Source organism: Acanthochromis polyacanthus, chromosome 13 (assembly GCF_021347895.1).
Source record: "Acanthochromis polyacanthus isolate Apoly-LR-REF ecotype Palm Island chromosome 13, KAUST_Apoly_ChrSc, whole genome shotgun sequence".
Taxonomy (NCBI): domain Eukaryota; kingdom Metazoa; phylum Chordata; class Actinopteri; family Pomacentridae; genus Acanthochromis; species Acanthochromis polyacanthus.
Genome location: NC_067125.1, coordinates 6,846,513 through 6,859,031, shown reverse-complemented (window position 1 = coordinate 6,859,031; position 12,519 = coordinate 6,846,513). Strand labels below are relative to the sequence as shown.

Below are 12,519 nucleotides of genomic sequence, written 5' to 3'. Positions count from 1 at the left end.
TTGTTAAGGGCCAGGTACAAACATTGGGGTGATGGAGCTTTTTCAGTCGCTGGGCCCAGATTTTGGAACAAGCTGCCCCCTGACATGCGCACCATCACCGACTTTGGCCTTTTCAAAGCCCGACTCAAAACGTATCTTTTTAGACTGGCTTTTAATACTCAGTAATGTGGTGACATTTTATTTGATCTTACTTTATTTTAATCTTACCTTTCTTTTAATTTGCTTTTATTCTAACTTCATTCTAATTTTACTGTTTGATTTTAACTGGAAAGCACTTTGATCACCTTTGAGTGTTGTAAAGTGCTCTTTTGCATAAATCTTGATTGATTGAAATTGCCTAAATCTCAGGAACTTGTTTTTTATTTTGGAAGACAAACAAACGGCACTGTACTAAGTTGTGGTTTTCACTTTTATCTCTGTTTGTATTTCTTCCCGTGTTAATGTGAATGAATGGAATGTGAACTTTAAGCTGCTGTTTGCAGTGTTTTGCTGTAACTTGATCACCAAGAGATGTTTAAAGTAGTTCAAACTGGACTAAAAATACAAAAAAAGCACAAGCACAATCTGTGATGAATAACTTTTTTCTCCCAAATGCTCGGCTTCCACTCAAGATATTGTTTTGTCTAGAAATGTCTCTGGAGAAACCACAGAGAACCTACGTAAGAATAGCTGAGACTGGAGTAAGTATTAGAATTTAATAAATTAATCATACGTATGCATAATTGTGTTTAGGAATACCAGAGGAGGAAGAATAAATTTAAGAAATGAAGAACTTTAACAACAATGATTCCTTGACAGCTGTGTGAAAAAGGTTCTAGCACTGGATACATCCTCTTGCCATGTGACAAAGATGTGACTCTGCGGTGGAATGCAAGTGTTGCGTCCATCTAGGAATGGCAGACAGGCGGTTTGTCCTGGTGAGCATTATCTTCAGAAAGAAACTTGTTTTTGTTTTCTCACAGTGTTCTGGTAATCGCTCCCAGATGGCAGAGAGATGATCAACAACAGTAGATAACACCCCAGCACTGTACTCTAACGATTTAAATTTACACTGTTGCTTTTGCCGTTGAAAAGTCTCAGTGCAAGGGAGTCTGAAACATTCGAGCTCAGTGAAACACAACAGATGGCAAAGCATATTATCATGATTTGAAAATCTTAAAATGGTACAAAATGCTTTGGAGAACTTATGTCATCGCTTGCTGCGGTTAAATTTCATTACATAAGTTGTTATATAATTGAGTGGCTAGAGGAAGAACTAACAAAGAACGCGGGGGTGGATAAGGAATGCACTGGTGCCCTTGAGTATGAAGCAGAAACAGCAGACAGTTATGCCTTAAAACACGAGCTATGTCAGATTGAATTCCTTTTGCACAAGATCCCATCAGCAGCACCAACTAGAGTCATGCCTTATTGATCACGTTTTTAGTTACTGTGCAATTTTGTGCCACCTCAAGACTAAACTGGCACAACCTTTGTAATTAGATGGACCCTGCTACCAATTATTTTCCTCCTAATGAGCTGTGTTATAATATAATAAGTAATTATAACGAGAGCTTCAGCTGCACACAAACAAGCAAACTAGAGGCTCAACTCAGACAGTAAAGGCGTGTTCAATTAAACTTGCATTTTTTAGGTGGTGAGCGGCTCTGCAGGGCCGGCAGCCTAACACCAGTCACCTGATCTCGCTGGCAGTTGAAATATATCTTACCCGCGTGCTTCCTGCTACCCTCAGCACTGCTGAAGCCTGAGCCTAAGCACACTCACTGAGAGTACTATATATCAGGACCACCATGAAAATAGGCCAAATCCAAAGTGAGGCCACACAGAAACATGATCATTTAGCTGTTTACTGACTGCATGTAAAATGTAAAAGTGGTGTTTACAGCATGTGTACTTAGCATGGGGACAATTCTCCATCAGAAAAAGGACAACATTTGATGACTTGAAATGCTCGACATCATATTTTTCTGGCTCTGAACACAGTAAAACACAAAGTTAGATCATGCAAATATGACATGCAATACGTGCCTGAGAGACCAGAAACAGCTCATACACGGTGAGACTGTGGTCAGCAGCCTCACCACACCCTGGAAGTTCAAAAGGCTGCAAAGATCCAGCTACGAACACAACTGACCACAGTTTGCATATTCAATGACCTTGTGACCCAAGGGATAGTCCTACGTGATGGACACTCATAAAGGTATCAGAATGCGTTATGTGACTGGACTTAGCTTGTTGTGCATCACCATGAATAATCAAACTACCAGTATTAGGCTTAAATAATTTCTACTCAAGCAGAACGTTGCCCCAACTGTGTTAATCCCACTCTGTAGCAGTGGGACTAGCACAGTTCTTGACTGATTTAACACAAAGTAGTAGCCCTGTACCCGCTGTAGTGATTTTTTCAGTGCTGATTAATTTCTCAGTCGGTTTCCAAATACCTGACTGAGCAAGAAAAACACAATTTCCCAGAGAGGTTTTTAAACTGCATGTTTGGACAACAAGTCTATTCAACTGTCAGTGCAATAACTTTACATTTAGCCAGCAAACAGCAAATGTATGACATTTTTGCTTGACTTAAAGCCCATTTATTGTAGTCAGCATTTTAAAGCTGCAATTACCAATCATTTGGGTCACTAGGGGGCAGCAAAACAATAAATGACACAACATTGGCATTTTATTCCTTTAATAAATTCTTTTGGTGAATGTGTTACCTAACAGTTGCCTGCGTACACATTCAGCAGACACATTAGAACAACATTATCATTCATCTAGTGTCAAGTTTCTGCCCACTTGACAAATTTAAGTCCAATATTCCCCCTCCACTGTTTTTCATCTCTACCACCTCCTGAGAAAAATATCTGGCTCTGCTGCTGGTTAATGCTTCACTACATTCAGCGGTGTGTTTGCTGAGCAGTGTACAGCGGGGTCATCATGGTTTCTTCACCAAAAACAGCTGCTTGTGGTGGCTGGAAACAATGTCGGAGGATGAAAGCGTGGACAAAAAACAAAACAGCAGCTAAAGTAAGCTAAAAAGCTGAAAAAAATCTGGCTCTAATTGTTTATGGGTTCATCATACTGAACAATAAACACACTGCACATCTGATCTATGGCTAATAACAATATACTGATAGTGCAGCTTCAACTGATACCCAAAATACTCTTGCTGTTGATATTTTTTAGCCATTTCAGCTCTACACAGAACAGCTTTGCTTGCATTGCCTGTGTAAGGAAAGACACTGCATGTGACAAAGCCAAAGTGAGCACTTTCCTGTTTTGAGCTCTGCTTTTGGGCCTCTGGAGGTTCACATGAATGGAAGTATGTTCCGTCTGTTCACCAGTAACGTGTGCCTGCAGCTTATCTTGTTATGTGTACTGATACAGGAAGGGCTTTTTACTATTATATAAAAAACCCCTGCCATCTGTCTACAGAGTCAATACAGCATGTGGAGGGGGAAAATCTACAGTTTAATTAACTGGAGCTTATCTAAATCCCTCTTTCTGTAAATTCCCCAGGAGTGAGCGTAGTGAACATGGCACTTTATTAGCCACAGTCATATAACATAGACAAACACACTTCTTGGGGTGGATATATCACTAGCTCTACTATAGCAGGATGCAGGACAAATCCTCCCTAGTCACCTCAGATTTTATTTGGTTACACACACTGACACACACACAGCTTCTTCCCTCCACCACTGGAATGTGTACGTCTGACTTTGCTGCACTCTGCTGAGTAATGCCACGGTCCCAAAAATAGCAGATTTGCTTTTAATAATGCCGGCTTGTCCACTTTCAATTGGCTGATCCTTCGGCCAGCCTGGCCTACGTCACGATGATGACACAACGTCCCGGCTCTGTCTCCGTAGCAACGCTATTCTTACTTTTTTGCAGGACGAAAATGCTAGAGGACACTGTGACATCACAGTGACGATGCTGAGTGTGGAGGGAGTGTGTGACTCATTGTGTGTGTGTGTAAGAGAGAGGGTTTATTGTGTGAGGAACTGGCAGTGAACGACTTGCAGCAGATGTGACTTTTACACTGGGAATATTTTTAGATTGAAGCTGAAAAAAGAAAACATTTGGCTCTGATATTCAGCATTTCAGGTCTACCTTCCCACACTAGCATAATTAAATCAAATTTCATGTGACTAGCTTTCGTGAATAATTACATAATGGAATGAAACATGACATTATGAAATAAACAGACTTTTGAAGGAGGGAATTCCTAAAGAAAAATATCTAATATGCCATACAATTAAGTCCCACAAAAGCTTGTCAAGAGTAGAAAAATAGTGATAAAACTATATTTTATAATACTAAGGTGAGTTTGATTAATTTCTCAAATTATTTGATATTACTGATTGATTAATAACTATGTGATGTATGATTATTGGACACACTAGAGCACCACTGCTTTTAAAGTCAAGCCTTTTTTTGTTCTTTTCTTTTTCTTTTTTTGTAGAAGCTGCATTTAGTGCATTATGGGACAGTAAAGCCGTCCCCTAAAAGCCACACTAATGGCATTATTTTTGGTGAGTTAGCGGCTCTTCTGAGGGCTGAGTAAAGCAGCTTTTATTGCGGCTTTTACAAACTGTTGAGAAAAATCTCCCAAATCACAGTGCAGGGACATCTCCACTCTCTGCATTATACAAACCGATACTGTTGAGATTTCAACAAGCAATAGCAGGAGTGGAGCATTGTTGACTTTGACAGTAAACGACATAAGATTTATTGTTTTAGTGGCTTTGTTTCATTGCCTAAAGTAGCAATAGATCACAAATAAATGCAGATTTATTCCTGCTACCTCCATTCATTTAACAGATATGGTGTAAAACGCAATTACAATCAATGTCATTAAGTCTTCATTGCTAAAACAGTGTGTCAAACAGGATTCTTAAATGTGTGTGTGACACTCCAGAAATCACTGGCTTGAGCTTTGATCCCAGCCTGTAGCATCCCTTTAATCACCACTATAATGACAGCTAATTCTGTTATGCTTTTTCTGCTATGGTTCTTCTCTATAAGCGGTTCAAACCAGAACAGACAGTGTGTGGGATTAAAGTCATACTAACAATAAGGCTGTACCAGCAAAGCATTCTCACCATAAGAAACAGTAGGACTCAAATGGAGAGTGTACAGGGGTGTTCAGTTAGGAGTTCATTTTACAATCACAGGATGATTAAAAGTACGCTTGTCTACTATTATTCTTCATTCCTTCTGGACATCTCAACAGGGTACACAGAATGTGGCACTATGAAGAAGTGGAAAAAACTGAGCTGCTGGTGATAAAAGTCATTGTAGTGTGTAAGGGAACATTATCAGATAACTGATAATGTAGTGATAATGCTACTAAGGTGAACTAAGTACAGCGGATACTAGCAGACTGTATCCTGAAGCCATTAACCATCGCTGAAGTCTTTATCATGGTGGCCTGTTCCTGCCTAAACCTCCTAAATGTTCTCTGCTTGTGTACATCAGGTCGCTAAAAATTCAATACAATTAACTGAACATTAGCATTCATTCATCCCACAGATTCTTGCTGGAGGACCCGTTAGCATTTGTTGCTGATGTTGACACAGTTGAACGGAGAGGATGTTTGGGTGGTGGTGTAAGCAGCACCAAACAATTAATCGATTTCAAATCCAAACCAAGATTTTAAACAATGCAATTAGTCAACCGCAAAGGCAGCAGTTTAGGATACTCCAGGATAGAGTGCATCTAGGCCAGGGTATAAACTGTTCTGTCAGTGGTTTTGCAAACTCATGTCATCTTCCTTGTTAGACAGTCACGGCCTTGATGGTTATAAATCTGTTACACTGTATATACTGAACTGAAGCCTAACTATCACAAATCAAATCACAATCACATTATATATATTTTTGTACATATTTTTAGTATTATTTTCAACATTGCAGATTACTATTTAAGATTCACTCTTTCTTGTTTACAACATAATTCCATATGTATTGAAGGTGTGTCAGAGTGGCAGAGGAATGAAATTATGAGGCATATTTCTTTTACGCTTCCTGTAACACTGGTTTTCTCTGAATGCACTACATATTCAAAATGCGTACTACTGTTCTACAGATGCACTACTCTGCATAATAACCCATCACTCCCTGAAAGTCTCATTGTCAGAGGTGCATCTGATTGCCTGATTTCAGATAAAACTGACAAATCTTTACACTCTCTTTCCATCCTGGTAAAGTGAAACCTTACAAACAGACATAAACTGAAGAGTATCAGACTAGAGCTGAGCTGCCTTGGTTGCTGTTTGTTATGTTCATCACTACTATGCTGCATTTTGGGATATTTAAGGTGGTGTACTGTCCAGTGTTTGCATTCTGTAAAAAACTGCCTGGAAATACTACGCACTTTACATACCGCTGGGTATAAACTTCAGCTTTTCAAAGCAAAAGCAGCAGCTACAAGATTCGAATCCCCTTAGTACTACAAACCATCACGTCATTTTAATCAAGTACAGTATATTCAGTCACACTCCACCAACAATGCTCCTCTAAATTTTCCTTGTATTCCATCACATGCTGCTTGGAAACAATCCCATCATTTGAATACCTGCTCACTCTCTAAAGTAACACATTAAATCCTTAGGTTACCATTTAGGTTCCAACGTTACCAATTCCCTGCATCTCTCTCGTGTATTTTACAATGCAGTAAGATGGTGTACTAATGACACGTGACTAAGAGGTTTCACCAAAGAATTAATAGGACAGGGAGAATGAAAAGGATGAAAAAAAGACAGTAAAGAAGAGAAGACAACTGAAACCAGCAGTCACCAAAGTGAGCATATGTCCGCTCTACATATTCCCAGTTATTCCATGTGAGCGGACTGATACACACCGCACACACAAAAGCAGCAGCCCAGGGGGATATTTGGATAAATGCTCTATTCATAAATGTCTGATGCAGCTCAGGCAACGTGCAAGCTACTTTTGAAACCCTACTCCTCTGGGGGTAGAAAGCATCAGGAACAGAGAGGCCGCAATAAATAGCATTCCAGAGGCCAGGCAGAGCTGCTCCCTAAAGCTGGAAATAAGAGACAGGGGAAATGTTCTTTTGGCGTGTACCCAGCTTGGTGGAGCTAAAATCTGTCCATCCACTGTGCTCAATTAATTCAAAGATGTGGCACTGCTGGCCTGAGGGACGGAGGGTGGTGTTGGGACAGAGGAAATGGGTCAAAGCAAGGTGAGAAGGCTGGCAGGAAAGAATAATCCCTGATTCTGGCACTGCTGGAAAGGGTGACTTCATAGGAGAGCAAAGGAAGACAACAACAGAAAGAGAAACCGTAATCTTTTTGAAATGGTTTCTACTCCTCCTACAAATGTTCATCTGGCCACTTGATGAACTTTGCTCCACAGCAGGGTGTTTAAACTCTCTTGCACGCATTCTGTGTTTACATCAGGCATAATCTGAGCAATCCAGCAGAACAAATGCCTGTCGTGCTTTTATTTAGCGTCGGACGTCAGCTGATACTGATCAAAAGGCGATGACGAGGCGGACAGGCTCAGCTGATGGGAGGATGTTTAATGCCACATTCTTATCATAAGGAACTAACTGTATGAGAATAATAAATTAAAGTTTGAGGACTGTCTGTGTGTTCATGGATGTACAATTGTCTGATGAACACTGAAGCCATTCCAACACTGTGAGGAAAGCCTTTATTGTATACCTATGCATCCAATCACTCATTAGAAGAACTGGACAAGGACATATGAGTTCAGGAAAGTGATACAATGGGTTAGGATCAAGTTAACTTGTGGCCATTTTGTCTAGGAGAATCCCTGTATTTGTTTGTGCATCTACTGTTGCTACAGGCTCATACTATTCTGCTGCTTGACATCTGGCAGCTATAATGTGTGAAAATGCACCAAACAAGTTTTGTTAATTTACAAAAAAATAAAACTCTAAAGGGGAACTTTGATGGCTACTTCACCAAAAAGACTTTACCATTCAGCGTTTGTGTCTGGATGATTCAGAAGCACCGATCATGTTTTAAAAATGCACTGGCTCGTGAATTTTAGGATGTAATACCCACTAAGGCCAGCGGACGAAAAACTTCTTTTTCCCACTGGAATAAAGGCAAAGGTAATATTAGACTAAGGCTTTTAAAGAAGGACTGCCTTAATCGACCCTCTGAACACTTGTTGGTGCAGCAGCTCCTCTGTAATCCAAACCTTGTGGAGGCTGGAGATGGTGTCAGGAAATAACAAGCACGGAGCACCAGCGATCCAGCCTAATGAAGCCCCACTGAGGAATATATTCCAGACTATAAAAGAAGGCACAGGAGCACTCTGACGTCCTCTGTATTGCCTGTAATTAAATTTAAACACAAAATGATTTACTAAAAATACTAAAATAGACAATTTAGATATTTTAACAATCTGCTACTCATTATCAGGGTTGAAATCATTTGCTGATGTTGTTTTACCTTACCTTTACATTGTCTTTGACTTCTAAATAGAGGTATGCTTGTACATGATATAGAATTTAATCTCATAATATCTACTGTGACATGGTAATATTTTTGGACAATCTACTTAGAAACTATTTGTTGATAAAACAGCAAGCCAGTAATATCTGCTTCTAATAATAATCCTGCAAAATTAAATTCACTCTTTCTATTTCATTGCGTGCAACTATCTTAAAAATATGTGATACTGCAACAAAGCAGCCCTGTGTGCTGACTTACAACACTGCCCCCAGTGACTTACCACAAGAAGATATTAAAAGGGATAGTTGCCACAGTACAGCGATGCAATTGCAGCATCTCACATTGTGTACTGCTCTATCGCCTGAATTTCATGGCATTACATTTCCAGAAATATAACCGTTTTGAGAGCTCTGACGTTATTACAGTAGGACAGAATACCGCGACATTCCAGTGAGACAAAATAGCAATAAAAACACAATATTCATGCACAACAATGTAAGCCCAAATGAGATCTAAATCAAAATCAATGTGGATGACTAATATCTAATTAGCAATATTGGTGATACTGTTACAGCATGCCTCCAACACTGAGGCAATAATGAGTACCACCATCCCCCCCGCCTGCATCTCCTGGGGCTGTAAACTAAACTTCACACTACCAGCAGCAGGATGCCTTGGTCCACCTGGCAGCGCAGAATGCCAGTTACTGATTGGCTGGCAAAACAGTGTGACAGTGAGCAGCAGAACAGTCTGTTCTGACCTGTGTCTGTGTTTGGCAGACTCTCATAAACAATCTCTCTCTCACCCTCTATGAGTTACCTTATTTGCAACCGTCGAGTTTGTCCCATGTGAGCAAGAGTGACGTGTTGGCTCCCGTACGATGCTGTGTGTGTGTGTGTGTGTTCTTGTACTTGCTACATTGTGAGGGCCATTTTCTGCATTTAACTATCAAAGTGAGGACATTTTTACAAAGTGAGGACATTTTGGCCGGTCCTCACTTTGAAACAGCCATGTTTGAGGGTGAAGACTTGTTTTTAGAGAACAGGTATGAATTGAGGTTTGGTTAGGGTTAGGGTAAGGATTACGTTTAGGCAATCAGTTGTGATAGTTAAGGTTAGGGTAAGGCTCTAGGAAATGCATTACGCTTATGGATGTCCTCACTAAGATAGAAGTACAAACGTGTGTGAGAGCGCACAGATGCATGCTCAGTGTTGGCACTTGATAGGGAAAGAGAGACAATCTATTTATTTCTCCCTTCTGAACAGCACGCAGAGGGATGGAATCAGTCATCAGAGCTGGCTGAGTCACCGTCCACGTCTTCCTCACGCACACTTAGATGCAAACAAGTAAAGAGTGGGATCCTCCTACTTAGAACAATGGCTGTCTTTCTGTCTTTGTGCGAAACATAAATAAATACTGCCCATGATCCTCTGAACTGGCCTGTTGGTTTAGTCAGGTCAAAGAGTGAGAGAAGACACTCTTCACACACTCTCTTCACCCACTGGGGGTATCGCACTAAGATCCCACATTGCTCAGATAACAGCAAGAGAACATGTGACCATAAAGCAATCCACTGGCTTCTTATGTAACAGCTCTGTTCTCCTTCACACATCTCCACTGGTATGCAATTCTCTACCAGGATAAATATTCACCCTCTGTGCTAGCAAAGGTAGCAAACAGGCTAATGTTTACATGATACTGAAGCCTGGGATCCTAGGTCAGCCTGTGTCTGATCACAACATGCTACATTGGACGTTCACTCCATAAGGCTTGACAAATGTGCTGAAAATATCCACAAAGTCATGTGTAAAAAACATGACATACTTGTGTGAAAGATCTGCTGCCAAGTTACTCCCACAAAAGTAAAGAACGCTGTGTAGACAGATTAGACTCTGAAATGAATCCTCATCGAGCATATCACATTTTTTTCTGTCACTGAAAAATCAGAAAAGGAACGACTTACATTAACAGGAATAGTCTAATACACCAATAAGTCAAATGTAAATGAACACTTTTTCTGACTGAAGTAAGAATAATCTTGTAAAACATTTAAATGAAAAATTGAACAAGCTGCAAAAGCCTTGTTTTTGGTGTGTTTGGAACTGGTACCATAACGAAAAAGTTATTTACACGTTGAGGTTAAGGATGAATTTTAGCATAATATATGTTTTGATGGTTTTCTAAGCACTGAGTTTATCAAATATAAAAACAAGAAAAGCACTCAGAGAGCGCAGTACTCTGTCAAAGCTGCTCAGTCGTATCATTTCTAACAGCTGAAATCTTGAGAAACGTTGTGGCAGAAATCACGGCATCATACAATGTGTCCATTTAATATAGATGTACCCACAAATAAAAAGACCTAGCACTGAGCACAGGTGTGTGTTATGCATGTGTACGTTATGTACGGATACTGAATAGCGTGACATAAATATGTAGCAGGCGGCGGGAATTGATGGGACTCAGAAACACCCCCACAATTTAATCAGTTGTTCCTTGTATCATTTCTGACAGATAAGTCCCAAGAAGTCCTCAGTTGTGGATTTGTAGTAGAATCACAATCATGTGATCATCAGCAGGCAGCTGATGTAGTGTTCACTTGTTGTCATGGTTACAGTGACGCCATGTTGCTATCTTGCAATTATATAGAAATGTCAAACAAATCTGTGGATCCAGAGAGAGATGTCGGATTAAACAGTGTGGAAAACGTCTATAACTCTCACTCACTCAGAGCCAATCAAAGATGGAACAAAAAGCCTTCATTGCTCCAAAGTGACTAATATTAACTAGCTTAGGATGTAGTTTTCAGCAAACAAAAACAGATTAAAATGAATTCAGCAGCAGGATGTAGATGAGCGTTTCCAAAATGAGAGATTTGTGAGGATTTACCCACGTGGTAGGTTACTTATATCACATAGAATCCAAAGCTTGAGTAAAACCCGTGACATGGAAGCAATATCCGGGTGCACTTTGAACAAATTCAGCAATGGGCTAAAAACATACCCTGGCTAATGAAAGCAATAGAAAGTTATAATGAAACATGGTTTACACTGAAGCAACACAGACGTAGCGTGCTGTGTGACAGCACGGCTGTTCCTATGTATGTTTGTCCTAAATATGACCTGTCAAGACGTGGTGTGTCAGATGTTTGCATTGGGACTCGAGAGCTTTTCCTCTAATTTTACAATTCTCTGCTGAAATATCTTTCACAGATACTGCTGAAAACACTACAGATAAATTAGCCCATGTAGAAAACAGTGAAAGGCACCACAGGTGGAGAAGCTGTGACTAGCGAATTTTTGCTTGATAAATGATTCAAATGACTGGTTCATTCTTAAAGTAACTGTTTCAGAATGAGTCTGATTCCAGTGAGCAGTTGAGGATGAGTTAGAAAGCTGCAGCAGAAAACAACCTTTAACCTTACAGCTGGTTGCACTGCTGTACCGTGAGCCTGCTGTGCACAAACATGTGCATGATCGCTGATAAACATACAGAGCCCAACACAAGCTCATGCAAACATTTATGCGCGCTTGGACACACATTTCACTTGCGTACAAACTTATAAACACACACACTAAGAGAAAGACATGCTTCTTTGTCATGGTGGTCTGTAGAGAGGGAGGAGCAGAGGACAGATGATGAGGCAGAGCAGAAGGAGAAGGACAGGACAGGAGGAGCAGGTGGACTGTGACAACAAAGCAGACAAGTGTGCCAAGCTGCCAGGCCTGGCCAGCTCTAAAGTGTATTCTAATGTGATTTTTCATTACATAACAGAAGCTGGCACACAGCAGCTCCAGCCACGCTGCAGCCCAGGAACACGCACACAATGTCATTCCTCTTCTTCTTGTCATATCAGGAAAAATGTGGCTGACACGCAGGCTTTTAAATCTCACTTTATAAACAATGCATGGGTAATTTCAACCTCCATTTATCTACCAAGGTTGAAGATAATAATAAGAGTCTTGGCAAAGGACACATATTGAAATTTAGTGTCTGTCATTGTCAGCTGCATTGAGTGCATCACTTGGTTTGGGTCAATATGTTGGTTTGGTAAAACTTGTTTTTAT

The 12,519-nt window shown here is 40.3% G+C and overlaps 1 protein-coding gene across 4 annotated transcripts in view; it reads right to left on the bottom strand.

Moving 5' to 3' along the window:
• Positions 1–12,519, bottom strand: part of usp2a (ubiquitin specific peptidase 2a) — a 50,737-nt gene that overhangs the window by 11,731 nt on the left and 26,487 nt on the right. The window lies entirely within an intron of this gene.